Source organism: Acanthochromis polyacanthus, chromosome 19 (assembly GCF_021347895.1).
Source record: "Acanthochromis polyacanthus isolate Apoly-LR-REF ecotype Palm Island chromosome 19, KAUST_Apoly_ChrSc, whole genome shotgun sequence".
In the NCBI taxonomy this organism is placed as follows: domain Eukaryota; kingdom Metazoa; phylum Chordata; class Actinopteri; family Pomacentridae; genus Acanthochromis; species Acanthochromis polyacanthus.
The window spans coordinates 11,228,810-11,247,497 of NC_067131.1; positions in this window are offsets into that span (position 1 = coordinate 11,228,810).

An 18,688-nucleotide genomic window follows, 5' to 3' on the forward strand; every position below is an offset into this window, starting at 1 on the left:
CAGAACCAATCCTGTCCTCATGTTAAGGTTTGACTTTCTGTGTCATTCTTCCTCTTTGGCATTGGTTTCTTGTCCAAACGTGTGGCAGAACTACTCCAAATCAGGACTTGCACATAGAGTAGATTTCCATTGTTTGTGCAGAGTCCAGGTGAGCTGGTGTGTTCCAGCAGCAGTGAGTGGAAATGAGTGTGTTGAGAGACATTTGAGGTGGAAAGAAATTATTTTTATGGAAAAGTCTTCTCAGTATGTGACTTTGATACACAGATGGGTTGTTTGCGACTGGTGAGGGACTTTAAATCTGTAAGAAAAGCTTAAAAAATGTAATATAAACAAAGAAAATCCCATTAGTGTATACATTTCTTTTTTACACTTGTGTTTGATTCTTTCTATTTAAAGTACAATACCGTTTATATCCTGTTACCAATGGCGTGTGTTCACTGGTACAAAGATGAACATGATATTGCGTATAAATAGCGGACTGCTTCAGGCAGATTTCTCAGGTCTTTGCATTTTAAGCTCATTGTTAGTCATTTTAAAGCACTAAAATTCTGCACAAAATGGTCGAAGTTAGAGTTAAGGTCAGGGAGTGATTGCTGTTTGAGACTGCATGCTGTGAAATCACATGCAACTGGTGATAACATGCAAACAGACTCTATTCATACAGTATTTCATTACACCCGGCTCCATAGACAGGCATGGTTCACAAAAAATGGATATTGTCTTGGATGAAGGCGTTTTTGCATAGTGTCATGGAGTAATAGTGAAAGTTGGCAGCCTCACCTACAAAGGAACATCTCCTCGAGCATCAAAAGAAATGAAACCTCACCATGGAGGTATAAACCCACTCTACACAGTAAATACCACATTTAATGAGTTCTGCTGTAATCCACAAGCTAAACTGATAAAAAGACAGGATGCATCAGGATTTGGGTGGCTTATTACCTTTGCTACACATCTTCTCTGGGGAAAATATGCTCTTTAAAATTTTGTTGATAGCCTACAACAATTCATGCCAGCTGTCAGATTTATAGATCAAAGTTGTTTGAGTGCCTTTCATATATTTACTATTCTCTTTAGTCTGTTAAATTTTATTTTTTTGCCCCCTAGCTGCACCCACATAAAATTCCTCTTGTGTAAACAACTAGCCAAAGACTGCGAGAGGCAGCACAGGTGTAGCAAGTCCAAGCACAGGCTAGTTGGTTTCTGCTGTAGAAATGAAGGAATAGCTGACAGACATGCACTACAGGCCAAATGTTTGGAAGCAAGGCCAATACAGGCCAAACATTTGGAAGCAACTTCAGGTTTCTGTTCACAATGTCTTTCTTTAAAAGATAAAAATATACATTAAAAAAACGGTATGACATCTGTGGATCGTATTTACTGTATTGTCAGACTTTGCTTTCATTGATATGCACCTCCTATGTAACCAGACATTTGCTGAACAAATGTTGCCAAAAGAAGAAGGTTTAGTTTTAGAGTTGAGAAGATTTGCAAGAGTCATAGCTTCAGTGCAAAAGTTAAAAAAGCAAGCAAACAAAAAAACCCAGTTTACATTATTCACTTTAGCTCTTTGGCTTTTTAGAGTTTGCATATAAAAATCACAATAACTACCACAGAAATGGCAAGAAAGAAAAAAAACTTCGTAAAGAAACGAGAGTACAGATACAAATGTCTAACTGTAGTAAAATGTATTCTGATGTGTGTCTTTGTATATCGTAGTCATGTTTATTTTGTTGCACAGTATAGAAAAGAATTTTTTAATTTTTTTTTTTTGTACAAATTTGACCTTGCATCCAAACTTTTGGCCTGACACCCCAGGGCTTTTGAATTGAGTTTGTTCTGTGAGTCAGGTTTGAACCTGGCTTCAATTTGGAGGCCAGATCAACACTTTGAGTTCTTGGTTATGTTCCTCCAGCTGTGCCGTGTTTCAGTGTGTCAGGGTGCGTTGTCCTGCTGGAGGAGGCCCCTGCCATCGGAGAGTGTTGTCACCTTCAGGGGATGTGCTTGGTCTGCAGCAATGTGTACGTGGGTGGTAGATGTCAAAGTAGCATCCACATGAACTCCAGGACCCAAGATTTCCCAGCTTTACTTTGCATGATAACGAGAAGATCCCTTCACTTCACCCGTCAGTGGTTTTATTGCTGTGGCTGATTGATGTAGAATTGTATCTGAACATAAAAGAAAAGCAAGTTTAAAATATTTCCTCTCATTATAGGGGAAAAAGTCAGTTCAAAGGGGGGGTGTTGTCAGACTGCTGAGCATGCAGAGTGCATTTTCTAAACCTTATTATTTTGGCTTGGCTCGAGGAAGCTTTACTAAATTGATATTGCTTGTTTTGTAATAGATAATTAGCTATGACCTCTGAAATAATGTGCTGTGATGGTTACTGTTATTTATCTACTGTATTACATCATTTGTGCTGTAATGTGAAAGATTTTGAAAAAAAAAACTCATAATGTTTGAGAATTATTGATGATTTCTTTCTACTTCATGTTTAAAAAGAAAATGTTTCATAATGCACTTGAATAGCCTGCTTACCACCAACGAGAAGGAGCCTGCCAGCAAACTGAATCGATTGGAGCATGACTGATTAATCAATTGTGAGTGCCCAGTGGATTACAATGGCATCTTAATAAAAACTCATCCGCCTAGATATAAATCATGCCACATTTCCTTGCTTAAGAAAAAGGCAGGCATTAAAGAGATTGATTTTTCTGTTTATTGTGTGAAGAATGAAGCAAAGATGAAAAGACTAAGCCTCCTCCATTCACTTTACTTCAACCAGCTTTCGCACTGTCCCAGAAGACATTTTTCTTGTGGAGTTTATATTCAGTTGTGTTGTTAACCACATGGTAATTTCTCATCTCCTGGCAAGTGTTTGTAGGTTATTGCACAGAATTTTGTAAATGCACTGGACTATTAGACCAATAAGTCAATATCTCTTTAGCAAGCTTTAGCTGCTTGGGTGTTCACTTCATACACAGCACTAATCATTAAGAATATATTTGTTACATAGAGTATTGTGCTTATTATAACTAGATATCAGATGTCAGTGAAGCCTTTGTCCAAATTTAAAAGAACTTATGACTTAAGCAAAACATAATTATGTGATGAAAATGATAAAAATGAAATGTTGAAATCATCACTTTTATTGTCATGAGCTTGTGCTGCTATCACCCCATTAAAGCATATTTTTAAAGCATTATTAACACATACCCGATTTGAATAACCACATGGTGATAATCGCACTGAGATTTTAAAGTGTGATTAATTGCTATTCCTAGTATCTCCACTGGAAGATACGAAGCCATCAGTTGTAAAGTTTCCAGTGACACTAGCTAATCTTCCGTTTCCTGCATATGATACATATACAAATGGAAAATCTATACAGCATCTGCAACAAGAAGAGGCTCAAGCTCCGAGGTCCCTTGAGCATCCACGAGAGAACTCTTCATTACCTTGCAAAAGCGATCTGAGAGCATTCACCATCTTCTACCTTCCTTTATGGCGATCATTCATTTGATGTGTCCCCCAAGAACACCAAAGCCTTTGCTGCACAAGAACACTTGTGGGGATAAGATTTATTAGGGTGTAATCAATAGCCTTGTTCTGTGTATATCACAAGATCAACACTAACCAATTACCGGGTCCCTGGGCCGGTCTCTGCACCTCTGACAGGATGCTATAACTCACTTCACATTTCAAGAATTAGTTTCTTGTTGCGGGCCCTCAGTCATTTTGTTGATCACATAAATGGCTTTTACTCATACACAATTAAAGATATTGACTTATACAGTAACTATATATGACATATTTTGTGCATTTCTTCACTGATCACCTTTATGATATCAGGCAACATTAGTAACATAATAGAAAGTGCACATTAATTTTGCTCTCCCCTACTTAATGCGTAAATGGTGGCCTTTAAAAGCTGGTTGCAAGTCTGAGCTAGAACCTGAACTGTGGTCTGCCGACTTTACGTTGGTTACAATGAATTTCAGTGGCGATTTAATTTTCGAAACGACTCGGTACACACCTCTCCACTGTACCTCTGCATAGTCACTGCTTCCAAATGTCACCATTTTGCTACCATAGGAGGCATATGGTGGCAAAATGTGACTAAATACACAGCCTACATCAAGTCCAGAAATGTACACAGTGTGAATGTGAATGAGGAACATGGCAAAATTTGCATCGAAACTGTGTATTTAGCTCTATTTTGGCTCCGTATCGACCAAACACTCATGTTTTTTTTGCCCAAGCCTCTGCAAAGTGCAACGACAACAAACATGGACATATGAATGGACAATATGGGTTTCAAAATATGACAACTGGATAAAGATGGACAAGTGTTTGCCTTGTACACTGCACAGTTAGTGTGACAACAAGAATGTTTCTCAGTTGTAAAATTTGGTCACTATTTGAGACTTTTCTGAGCAGATTTGTGTTGTGGTTGGACCCATTGTATTACTACCTGCTGGAGTCAGGGAGTGTTGGTGCCATCAGGTGATGTCCTCGGTCTACAACAATGTTTAGTAACGTCTACATGAATGCCAGGACCCAAGTTTCCCAGCAGGATATGGTCATGAGATGATCAGTGGTTTCAATGTTGTCTGTTGCCAGCTTCTAGTATCATTAGTGAATTCGTGGACATTGCGAGGTTTGCATCTGCATTTCAGCCGTTATAACACTGTGCAACACTTCATGAAGATCACTTTGTCGACTTTGCATTTTGCATACATTTGCCATGCTGTGATGTGAATTTCATTATGGAATATTATGATATTGTCTTAGGCTATATTATGTTGCAGTTATCTTCTGTTTTGTTCGTACAACTTCCCATCCTACAGATTAATGATTTCCAAAATTTTGGGCTTTGTTCAAACAAAGCCATGTCTTCTCACCAGCCCATGTCTCAGGTTACATGCTGTATGTCTGGGAGTTGCTTTCACTTCAACCACATTATATTGTTCCTTTCTCAGACTGGTTCATCTGGATTTCAGATATCTGGAGTATGAAAACTATTCAGTATTTCATGATTTTTTTAAAATTCTCAAATGTGTGGTTTCAATAAAATCGAATTGTCTTGTAATACTCTTCTAAAGACGACATTTTAGATCTATTTGGTTTCCATAAATATCTGAAATGTGTGTTTTTCTTGTGAGAGAGTTTATTTTGAGAATGGGTTGTGTTGGATAAAGGAGCTATTTATGAGGCAGATTCTATTTCTGTTTGTAGGGAGTTCCTTCAGCTTCCAGCCCCTAGAGAAATATAGAGAGGCTACAGTACCATCTAGTGGAAAACACAACTATGCACAGGTTTCTCTTACATGCTGAATCATTGTCTGCTATTTGAAGAAACCTGACATGACTTCACGTGACTCCATTTTCAATTTGATGTCATTGTTGATTTTTATAACATGCCTTTAGACACATCCTCTATTTGGATCCCAACTAGAACCAAATCAAGTGTTCTTCAGTCTGTATTATTACTATTTATTTATACATTTTAGGCATCTATTAACTGGCAATTGTCTAACATGACCTTACAAGTGTGACAACATCTATACCTTTAATACCTGACTTTGGATTGTTGGGTTCTAAATTTGTAGGGTGTTCACCTTACTATGAGACGATATATGTTGAGAATAGCCGCTGTATGAATAAAATTGAACTGAAGAAACAGACCTATGTTGTTGCTTCCCTCAGTCCAGACCTTTGTTGGCTCATAGAAAAAAAAAAAACCCTCACAGAATGTGAAAGCAACCTTTGTTCACATACAATTTATCTCTTGTCACAGCCACCTTCTATACCTGTTCCTCGTTTTGTTTTGTAGTGTCTGTGTCACTATTTTCCTGACCCACTACATCTGTTTGTAGTGGGTCACTTGCTCTGCAGTGATCCCACAAAACCACCTTCCCTCCTGTCCCTGCGCAAAGAGATGAACACATCACAATACCTTGGACAAAGTTGTACAATTTTCAGTGTACTTTTTTTTTGCATAGAACAGTCAGAAATTGGGTTTAAGAATACTGCGAACTGATTTACATGGCTCTGTCTCTCTCATTTCTTTTTGTCTGTAGACATATTCTTCTGCACACAATAGCTGAAGAACAATTCATAACAGAAAGCCCATACTTTCACCACAGGTTCCCACTGGAGAGTTGATGATCTGATTAGATTTTGGGAGCACCTTGCGCATTAATTTGCATATCAGAGATGCACGTTGGGGAAGAGGGGAGTGCAGGTCATTAAGCAGCTCAAATGCCTCATGTTTAACTCACAGCTTCCCTGAAGCAAGAACAAGGCCAGCCTGGTTGTGATTAGCATCAGGGAAAGGTCACTTTGATTAAGCGAAAGTAATGGGCAACAGACAGACAAACAGACAGGAAGGGGTGAGGCGATGTTGAGCACATCGGTCTGGACAGAACAAGTCATATCCTAGAGCTCTAAAACTCATCTCTGATTTTGTCTGTGACCTAGAAAAAGGATGTTTGTGCTGCCATGTTTTCATGCCGTGCTGGTAATGGAAGATGTGGAAGTAGATGCGCTTGTCTCACTTATCGGTGACGAAAGGGAGAATATGACATCAGTGATAAAACAAGTAGGGAAACTGCCAGCTTTTAAGTGCGAGTTAAAGTGTAACACCAAGTCATTTTCAGGTTAATGTGTGCTTTTTCTGCACTAATTTTGAATTGAGTTCACCTATAAGACACACTAGGGAGCTTGTGTCCATCTTCTCAGTAGCAGATATCCATTTTTAATGAAACTGAAAAATGCTGCCCAAAAAGCCTCTACCTTTCCTGGCTACCTGCATCATCACTTCTAGTTACTTTCTGGTAGGAGATCAATGGCGCTAATGGAAGATTTAGACAAATCTTTGGGATGCAGCCAAGATCCAGTTTGTTTGTTTCAACATATGGTGAAAGGATGAAAGAATAAATGTTGTCTACATCATGTGTCTAAAAATTCAGATTCTGAAAACTCCAGAAATAAAATTCAGATTTAAGTTTTTGATATTTGCAGCTATTAATAATATTTGCTAGCAGCTGAAGTTTTTACATAGTTTTATTTTTCACTTTTAGATCATTTTGGTGTGCTTAACAAAGCACCTCATAACCTTGTTCATTCATATCATTTAACGACTTGTCAAACCATGTAAAATTGATTACATACAATTTTGGTGCATCTGGTGTGACTGCCTTGTTTTCTTTTGATTTGAAAAGTGTTGGAAAAATGATTTACTGCAAATTACCTTATGACCAGTCAACATATGGGTATGCACGCACTAAGACACACCCAAAAGGGTGCAACACAGCCAGCTGGCTTTTAGGAACACCAGCATGATGAGTAAATATGGCGCTGCTCTGCTCATTTGGCAGTTCCTCTTGTGTCAGCTGTTAGCAAAGTGCATTCTCTCACTGAATGCTTTCTTATGGAAAAGCGAGCTTTCAGAGAGCAGCAGGCATACGGGAACGCTGCGTCAATGTTGTGTGTGATTTGTTGTACGTGGTAACACCAGCAGGGGGCAGTGTTGCTACACCATAAGGAGCAATGCAAAAGACTTGGTGAAGATAGCACTGTATTTCATAACACCACACTGGAGATAATCTTAAAAATAGTGCTGAGTGTTGCACTGCCATTGTCTCATCGCCTCAAATGCTCTGGGAGAATTTAGCCATCGTGGCGCGATCTTGTAAGCTTCATTTTGGAGACGCGTTTTGTCTCCCCCCACTTACACTGAACCAAAATGACAGTTGAGGTGTCACAGCCAGTCATGTGGAACAGTTAATTCTTTTCCCCCCCATAAGCTCCGTATTTATGGGTTCCTTTTAACTCTGCGCATATACACGTAGTCGGTGTGTGGGCAGACTCTCAGTCCTGGAAGAACATGACTGCTTTGCTTCATGATCCTGACACAAGGCTGCACTGGTACTTCACATTTTTGTCATACTCTGTATGTTAATTTTAGATGGTCTAGTTCCAGGTTGCTCCTGCACTACAGGAAAGCTGCTATTGTTTTAATGCTGCGCCGTTATCCGTGTGTGTGTGTGTGTATGTGTGTGTGTGTGTGTGTATACTGTATATAATGCAAGGCTTTGGATGAGAGCCTCCAACGATGCTTTACCTCCCTTTTCTGATGTCTGATGTTTTGGCCTCCAGTCTGTTTCAAGCGAGCAAGACATATTTAGGCTTGTTATAAACTTGCTCTGTTCTTGTAGAGCAATTATAACAAGCTGCTAGCAGTTGCTCTCATTTGGGAAGCTTCCAAAGTGGTTATATAAGGTGGTATTTTCTGGTGACTGCATACAAATTCAGAGGGACAGTGCAATATTTAAAGAGCCTGTTGACATTATTTAAACAACAATCAAAGTGTAGCCATGCCATAAGGCTATCCGAAGTACAGGAAGGAGCTACAGCAGTTACATGTGAGAGTACACTAATTGTTTTTATGCTGATTGACTGAGCACACAGCCAGAGACGGCGTAGGCAGAGCAACTTTTAAATATAAACTTCCTGTCAGCACTTCAGCAAGTTTGTCCTGACAAAAACACGAGAACAGAAACGCATCGCCTTTTCATTCTGACACTCACAGTTGTGCAATTTATCAAAAGCTTTCCACCAGTTACAATTTTCTTGGTGAGAACACCAACCTACTGCAATAAATATGAAAGTCATCAAGAGGCATGAAATAGCTGAACTGTTATGTAAAATGTGGCAATTCTTAAACACTGAAACTAAAAGTAGGATGAATTTTTAACACAATGTAACTAGTAGTCAGACGATATAATAAACATTGATCAAAACATGACAATGCTAAAGTTTAAAGTATAATTTTTTTGTTCGGAATTGTAGAATATTCACAGTATGCTAGTATGCGCCTTTATACTGACAGATTTTAATACACTTTGCAGCATTATTAAAGACCACGCATCCCTTCATATATGAGGATTATTTTTCACTTGACATTGTGATCATGTAGTATATTGTGTTACTTCTGTGCAGACAGCTTTAATATTGCTCCTTGGCTTTGACTGTTTTCTTTAGCCATCATTTTGTCCTCCGTATCCACGCTTGGTATTCCCTCCCACACTTCCAATTATCCTTGACGTGATAACACACTATAATGTGACACACAAGGGCAAACGACTGCTCTGTCTAGAAACAGATCTCCCGCTGAATCAACTCTTCCCTCTAAACACTGGTAAAGAATGTGTCTAGACCCACTGAATCATCATTAACCAACACTTGCATTATTATTTACACACAGCACTACCGAAAATCCATTTATTAAGTGCTTTGCAAGACAGAGAGAAATTGACCGCTTCTGTGGCTCCGCTGATGACCTATCGCAAACTATTTGATGTCGCTTAAAGGCAGAAAAGTGGCGTGACCGACCTCACCTGCATACAAACGATATCCATAAAGCAATACGTGTTCTGAACTGCAAGTCCAAAGCAAATCGCTGTGTGTCCAAGGCAACTGTCAGTGCTTTAATGTCAACAAAATATCGCCGGTAAATTAGTAGGGGCAGCCTTTGTAATTGAAAGTATAATAATGCTCAAGCAAACATGTCAGTGAACATACAAATCCCTCTGTGTAGTGTGTAACGTGCTACTAAATTGCTGCAAGCAATAGCAGCAACTCACTGCTCTAACTTCTGCTGTAGACAAACTTTTACTGCTTGCTTTAGGCTCTGCCCGCAAATGAGCAAACACATTGATTCACCTGATAGAGTTTTACGTCGGCTTTGCTGCCCGCTTCAGCATCCAATTTCCACAGCACGCTCGATTTTTTTGCACTGCTCCATTGTACCTCTCCTGCCTCTGGTTTGGTTTGAGATCTGAGCAATGCCTTTATGTTCACATTGAGTCTTGGAAAAACTAGAAATTATTAATTTGGTCCTTTAAGTCAGAACAATAAAAAAACAAAACAAAACTGGAACTTGATTAAAGAGGAATAGAAACTTCGGTAATTAAAAAAACGAGGTAAATCTGCCAAGAAAAGGCTTTCTGGTGGGAATGTCAGTTTAAATCCTGCAACAGCAGGCCTTGCCTGAAACCGGCTGTAGGAGCTAAATTAAGCTCGACCTTTCAAAGGCCATTTTAAAAATTCATGAAATGTTTGATTGTCTTAATTTGAAGATATGAACAAAAGAGTATAGAAGCTGATGCAGGGCCAATTAAGAATGAAAACTGTCCTTTCGCTTTTGTATGATGGGTAAAATGGGCTGAATTTGACTAACAACTGCAATGCAAAATAACTTTACACATACTACAGCAGATGTTTTGTTATCTTTGCTGTTATTTCAAAATATAAAGCTGAAAGTTTCAGATATGAGTTTACATTTTAGTGTTGAAAGGGTGTTTACACAAGCCAGTATTCAGTAGCCTTACAACAATGAACAGTAATTGGGGACAATTGTATAGTGTGCTTTTTTGGTTTTCTACCACTTAATGGACTTTAATGGCGTATTTAATTTACCGACACATTGTAGGCAGTGAACTCTGAACCCTAATGGGTTATAATGCTGTGCTCCTGCCAGCTGAGCTGAATAGATTCTCTGCTATATGCTTATGTAGTGTTTTCAGCAGTGCAGCTTCAGCAAGTATAAAGAGCAGCACACACTCTAAGCCAAAAGTGGTTTCTTAAATGGGATCATTGCATTTTACCAGTTTTACATATTAAATATGTTATATTCATGGAGAGGGAGGAAATGTTTTGGAACTGATTATGCTTTCAGACTGCAGCACATTAACGCATACACTTATTAAAATTAGATTTTGGCAGGTGGATCACAACATCTCACATGCGGCTTCAAGCTGTGACTTAAAGCATTGGGAAAGCAGTTTATTTGTTTCACTGCCCGCCTGTCTGATAAATGACATTGCCTGGAATGCCTTTTCATCGTCACATCACTTTCATCACAATAATGTCAACATGTCTGCCAGAAAATGTCAACAATCGGGAGCTAATTTTGATCACGGCTATACTGCGGGCTGGATCAGCAACTGCAGAGAAGGAATGTAATGAAACCGTGTAGCAGAATTCATCTTGGGTGTATGACTGAGTTGTACCATTGGTGGCTTCTACAGGGACTCTGTGGAGTGTCGACTCTGTTCTGTTCTCACCTTGCAGTATAATGTGCACATCCTGTATTTTTTTCTCAAGGTAAAACCTTTTATATGTTGTATTGAAAGAGAGAGACGGTTGTTGCCATTTCTGCTTTCTCTCTGCTTCCCTGTACGGCTTTTAAAAGCATCACATTGCCAGTTGCAATGCTTGCTTGTTCTGTTTGTATTAGACGTGCTTTTAAAGTGAATTTGTGGAAGTAGACGTTGTAAATGCTGGAAAATCAAGCTTTATTTCAAATTCAGCACCCCACTCAGTTGTGAATAACTCGAGCAAAACCAATAATAGTAATACAAGAGGAAAACACAAAAGCAAAATATTGTAAAAAGGCATTCTTTTCTATCTCCCCTCCCTTGCTGTGGTGTCTCAGCATGGATGGAGGAATGGAGGGACAGATGCATGGATCTTTGAGTTTATGCCCTGTTGCTGTTGCAATGCCAGTTTGGTAAAATACTATTGGTGGACACTGGTTCATTTTGATGAATTAGCTGCCTCCTGAGCTGTTTTCTTTGACTTTGTATCAGCCAAAGACATATGACACAACAGATTTCACAATGGTCTCGGTCATAGTGTGAAAGTATGTCACAATCGACCTAATCACAAAAAAGTAAAAAATCAGCAAAAAGTGATTTTAGCCATGAGCAATCTTTTCCTATCCTTCTTTTCACTGAAATGTCCGCCTTTGCTAAATGTGTGTGAACTCAACTGTGCTGCTTGTGTTGCTGCTTCAGCTGTTCTGCTGTGTATTCATGGAGTGAAATTCTTGAAAAGGCCTCTTTCATCCACTTGTCTCACTCCCAAGCGTCTCTCCGCTTTCTTTATCAACGTGAGTTACATTATTTGTTATTTCAACAAACTTGTAAAAAATGAACAAGCTGATGGAGAATTGCCAGCCCCAAGCCCTGACTTTTGTGTTCGGATCCTAGGCCTTGTGGTCAAGAAATGTCAAGAACCATGTCCCAATGTTGTTGTCCATTTTGGATGACGGTAGCTGTGAGAAATTATCAAAGATGTATCTGGAGCTTTTGAACTGAGTGATGTCCAATCGAGGCAATTTAGCTGAGCGGTGTTGACACGAAATGAAGCCTGATCCTTTGTTTATGTCCACTGTGATGTAGGTTTCATGATAAATACAGCCCCATTAACTGATGTTTGACTTATTTGTAGTACAAAAGAGGCACATCTGACATTTGTCCAGCACCAGATTGCAGTTTTAAGGCAGGAACACGTGATATGGGCCGTGTACTATATGGCTTTTACACATGCTACTGGGATACAGATTGTGGTTTGATTTAACAATGTCTGGAATTAAGCAACAGAGAAGACTTTGCCATGGTGCCCCTTTACTAGCTAACCCCCCACTATGCTCTCTGCTTGCCAACATTGAACTGCCTACCTCCTCTGGTCAGAACAGTATTAAACAGTAAGAGGCTCTACCTGGTGTGTAGTATCTAGGAAAATAGTACTGGATACCGGCAAATGCTAAATATTACATAACTCCATTTAGATTGGCGCCGGAAGGTATTTGACAACCTGGATTTTAATTAGTGTTTAGAACTAGTTCTATTCATTATTTTTTAACAATGGGCAGTTCTTTTATGTTTTTCTTTACATATGTTTTGGGTCAAAACTCAGGCAAATTTGTTCCTGACATGTTTTTAGTTTCCTTAATGTTTCAACTTTTGTATTGTGGGCATCTTGCTAAAATTAGTATGTCTTATGAATTTAGAACACAGCTTGTGGTCCACAGTCTGCACTCCAAGGCATTTAACTATTTAGCTATGAAATGAATGGCTCTTTTTATCAACAGCACAATTAATCAAGGCAACAGAGCACATCATATTTACCACAGCTGCGAGCTCTCTGTCTTCGCTTCCTTTAACCAGGGATGCACAGAGTTTGCAGGCTATAGTAGATCAAGTCAGTGCCTTTTTTTTTGGGTCTGTATGGTTAAAGTGCCCCTCTGGACCAAATAAAGAATAGTAATTATGATAATTGTAGTGTAGTATTTGTAAAATTGCCATTATGTAAACAACCTCACACTCACTGAGATCTCCTATTGCCATCTTAAATGTCAGTATATATTTAATTTAGTGACTAATTGAAGAGCAACCTTTTCACTTCACACTTTTTTTTCTTTCTTTCCGTGTGAATGAACATAACATACGCATTTCTTCACCATCATGGAGGTAGTTTACAGCAGCCGTCTTTGTTGGCTTGCATGGTTGCCTCAAATTATCTGACAAGCCATTCTTAATTATTGTAGTTAGTTGATACCTGTAGCAAAGAGAGTGTTATATGGGAGCTATGTTTTCTTTTCTTTTACAGTCAGTTGTTGACTTTTAAACCATGAATATGCGTGTTGATTTGCAGAGTTAATTGTGTTGCTATAATTTGCTTCTTGATTTGCTAAAATGTTGACTATTCTGAAGTGTCTGCACACTTTGCCGATATTTAGGTCATTGTTCTCTTTGTACAGCAGCCAGTACAGTTATTTAAGCATTTATGCTGTCCACATATCAGTGGTGGGATTGAAGTACTGTCCTCCCTGCAGCCTTTCCCCACCTCATCCAGCCAGACACTTTGATGCCTGACGATAAGCTCCATTGCCATAGTGAAGGCTAAAGGGAAAATTGTGCTGCCTGCCATGAATGCTATTTACATATTCTGCTGTAGTACAGTTGTAAATCTCCTCTCAGTAGCTTCAAAATATGACAGATTGTGCATGATGTTTGGAGCAATGAATTTTAGATTCTCGTGTCTTGCCGCACTTGTCCACATGGTCTTTTCTTCAGATATGGTATACATTATATATTACAACTCGCGTGTATATACTCTGTGAGCTGTTATGAATTTACAAAATGCTATCTTTTATTAAACAGATGGAATATGTTCAGTTTGTATTTATTTGGCTGAGGGTTTCTGCAATAATTAAAGATAATATAAGATATAATTTGTACCGACAATATATTTTTCAAATCCTTGTTTACTTTTGCCATTTACTTGATCTAAACTTAAGTTTAGCTGATAGAGGTGCACTTGGGCTTGGAAGATTTAAGTTTTCTTGATTTGAAATAATTATTTTCACACTTTCTTTCATAATGTTTGTTGACTTGAACCTGAGATCAACAGCTTTGGTGTAACAGGTGTATATGTAGATCCTTATTTAAGGCTTTTAAAATCTATTTGGACTAATGAGCCCATTACGTTTAAATGAGTCATTTAAAGGTTGCTTGTTAGAGACTATAATTACATTTAATTGCTGTTTTATTTATGTGGCACAAAAAGTACATTTCTAAGACATTTGAAGTATCAAAATATATTTTTTATTACAGAAGATTTAAAAAAAGTTAGTAATTCAACCTTAGCTAAGGCATTCTTATTATCTAGCCTTAGTTAACCAAAGTAAAGTCATAGTGTCAGACTGTGGGTTTCACTTCTGTTTTCTAGTTTTTGCAAGATTTTCATGTTTATGTTGGCATCAAATTACAAATATATATGGCATAATAATTTTAATATGGTAAACAGATATTAAAAAGTCAAGTATTCTGAGTTTAACTCTACTTTGGCAGCATGGCTATAAAGTAAACTAATAAAATACTAATCTTAGCAGAATTATTGACTAAATTCATTGGGTTTGATTTTTAATAACATATCCAGACTGACACAAGGTTTCAGTCACACATGGTCTTAACACACACAAAAGCCGCTACCTGGCTGAACCGATTTCTTCTCACAATTAATACAACACTCATAAATCAGGCTGTTGCAATACAATAGCTGAAGCCACTTAAGCTGAAGTTATATAATGCATTTTGTGATCTCTGATTACACTGTGAAAATGCTTAAGGCAACTTAACAGATTCATCATTCAACATTCAAATAGCATCTCTCTGACTATAATCTCATCTCCTAAAAGCTCCACTCTGTAAAATCCTGAATTGTTGAGAAAGCCCCAAAGATTCCCTATATAGAGATAATATGTGACAGTTGATGCTTTTTGTTTTAATCTGTGTCTGAGCTGTGTAAACAGATTAGTGTTTTTTTTTCATTGTATACTCTGTCTGCTGTGCATACGCAGTAGGCCTGCACGCATATGTGTAAGCCTCAGCAATTATATATTAATTAAAGAGTCTCCATTAATATGTTTGTCATACATTGCCTTGTCTGTCATTTACATCTGTCAACAGGGACTTTAACCTCACAACAGAGGCAGAGTACTTCTTTTTCTCTTCTCATCTCTGTTTTAGAGAATTTTGTGACTACTGTCTCATTTTCCAGTTCTCAATTTAAAATAGTGATTTTTATGCTTCTTCATTGGCAAGTTATAGTAGACCTCACTTCAGTTGCTATCAGCCTGTGATTAAGAAAATAAAAAAATAAAAATCCAACATCCTTAATTAAGGATGGCTTTGGCTCTGATGGCGTGAATCAAATAATCCTCTTCAGATTCTCTAAGGGCTTTTCAAGTATTTAAGTAAAAAAACTTGAGTGGCCAGTGACACAAATAAAAGCAAAATATTAACATTACTTCTAAACTAATGAGTAATCATTGTAATGATGCTGAAATCAAGTGATGCAGACTGGTCTCGCATCTGGTGGACTGGAAGTAAACCACATCATCATTCTTTGCTTATCTTGCACATTGCCTTTGTGGAAATGCCTGTCTTGACTTTACAGATACCAGTTAGTTCAGCCTCAGGAGACGCACCAGCTCAAGATTGATGCCTCATCAACGTGACTGACAAGTGTTGTAGCAAAATCTTACCTGCTGAGGAGGATGAAGCTGAGACCAGACAGGTGCGGCATAGGTAGCAACTTCAAAGTGCTTCCGTCTTCGCTGAGACACCACTGGGTAGAATAGAGTACTCTGGCTTTGGCTTTGGCTGAGAGACAGTAATAATAATATCTCATGCTCCTCTTTGTTGCAAGAGACAGTTAACGTTGCAGAATTGCAAGAAAGATTCCCTGCCTCCATGCATATCTGCTTGCAACACAAGGACATGACAGCATGAGAATAACTTTGGCTTGTTCATCATCCAGTTAACTTTACTTTGGCGAGATGAATAATTTTCTTCCTGAACGAAGGGAAGACAGTTGCAAATTTGGTCTTAATTGCTGGGAAATGCAAAGATCGAAAGAGTTGCATAACTCCCAGAAAAGGAAAAACCTGACTATAAGGCATTTATTTTTTTTCTCCTCCTACAAATTACTTCCAAATAACCTTTACTGGGAGCTAATGTGATTTCTTGGACAATGGGGCAGCCAGGATGTCTGTTCCTTCAACAACAAAACTGGTCTGCCATTGAAAAAAAAATAGGTATTTTGATGTTTAATGCTGACATTTAACTACTGATGTGTTTTGGTATAGTGACAGCATACAGATCAGCTGTTTTTTTTTAGAGTGAAATAGGCCTAAAATCCCTGTGTAGACTGCCATTATCAGATGTAACAAAAAAAAACAACTTAAATCTTTTTAAAATTTAATTTCACTCACCTCGAAATTCATATTAATGTCCCTGGCAGCCGAATGTCACCCTGCGCACATTATGTGATCCCAGAGGAACGCAGAATTGATTAATTCTATTAGAACAGTCTCTATTGTTTTGGCATCAGTGAAAGCAACAGGGACAACATTTCAACACTTCCAGACTGACTAATGGAATGCAGCTAAATGACATTTCGCAGTGGAAGTCAGGTGAGGCGTTCTGTCTGTGTAAGAGTGAAGCGTACAAGAAAACAGCTGCATAGAGTATATGATCGGACTGAAAGTATGCAGATGAGTAGACCTGTGATGATTTGAACCGCTGGAGATGTTCAGCCGGTTGGAAGTCTGCGATGTGCTTTTGATAAAAGATAAGAACCACAGTACAACAGATGTAGTGGGTATATAAATCAAAAGACAGATAAACGATGTGAGATACTGCCAGTTCAGCAGATGACACTTGCTACTTGTTTAGACTGCACTCCACCAGTTACAATTTTGTTAAAAGGGGGCATGTAGACTATTTGCATGCACTCTTCCTTCGTGCACAAACTGGGCTCTGACCAAAAATGTGGAATACCGAAAAAAAAAAAAAGTCTGGCTCTCACACACAGATGATATTAAGCTGTTTCAAAGCGTTGGCATTATATTTAAATTATGCTAATTAAATTAAATAAAGAGCATTGCCAAACAAAGCTCACTGGTTTCCACACACCTGTTCAGTTTGGATGGACCGTTTGGTTTGTTTTGAAGCTATTTGGCTTCACAGACATGTCTGTCAATGGCATTTTTTTTTCTGTATTCCAAAGCACAGACTGCTGTTTTGTAATATTTTATCTAAATTTTCAGCCTTTTAATAACAGCATAGCTAAAGCAGACTGTTAAAGATGAGGGCTGAGCACAGTAGGAACACGCATCGCTACTTGTAATGAATTACAAATGAGGGGGAAAAAAAAAAGAGTAGAAACAAAGAAAACTTGCTGTTTTTGTATTCTCATTACCATTCATCACAGCTCAAATTGAGCTTGCTTGCAGTATAAGGAGATGACGTGGTAAAGACAGTTAATAGACATAAAAATATCCTCACTGTGAGCCTGTATGTGTGCCAGTGTTACTTGGAAAGACACTTGGAGACACCAGTGAAATGAAAATGTAACATATTCTGTTTCCCAGCATGCAATACACCCTCACATCAAAGCCATAGTTATGTGTTGGGTTATATGAGACAGCTAGAGTTCAGTAAAGGTAAAAGTCCTTTTCATTTCTCTTATAGACCATATCTGAGTGGCCTGCTGAGCGTTTCCCCAACGTCAGCCACAGATTCAAGCATTTTCTGCAGTATATGCTCTTAATTTAAGTCTCTGTGTGCGTGGTTGTGTGGTATCTACACATGCTTCACCAATCATTGTCTCTCAATCCGTCCTGGCAATATCTTTCCTCAGGGGGATCTGCTGCTTGACTCAGAGCAGCAGATCTTCTTTGCAGAATCTCCTCAGCACTGTATTCATCCAGGAATACCTTAAGTGGGGGCACAGACAAAATGTGGTTGAATGTGTCATCATCTATTACATTTTAATCAGCAGGATTCCTTTCTGCAGCAGCAACAGTGTTAACAAGACGACATGGTCATCAATATCCCCCGCGACGTGATGTCTATGAGTCTATATTCAAAATAGTGATCAAGGGCCATAACTCTGTTAAATATTATCGCACAGGTCTCATTTTCGAACTTGATCAAGGTGTCCATGGTGTGAAGCTACACACTAAATTTCGTAATCCTAGCTGTAATAGTTTCCGAGAAAAGCTGTCCCCTTCATGTCGGGTGGACGCACGGACGCACGGACGGACGGACGGACGGACGGAGGCCAAACCTATATCCCCCTTTTCTACTTCGTGGAGGCGGGGGATAATCAGTGGAAAGCTAAGCAGCAATAATGACAGCTTTGCTTAAGACTTTGAGACACTCCTCTAATAAAACGCATTCATACAAGGTTTGGGTCTTTGAGCACATTTCTTTCACATTCCTACTCAGGCTAACAGTGGACTGGGCTGTGTCTAGTATATATTGCTT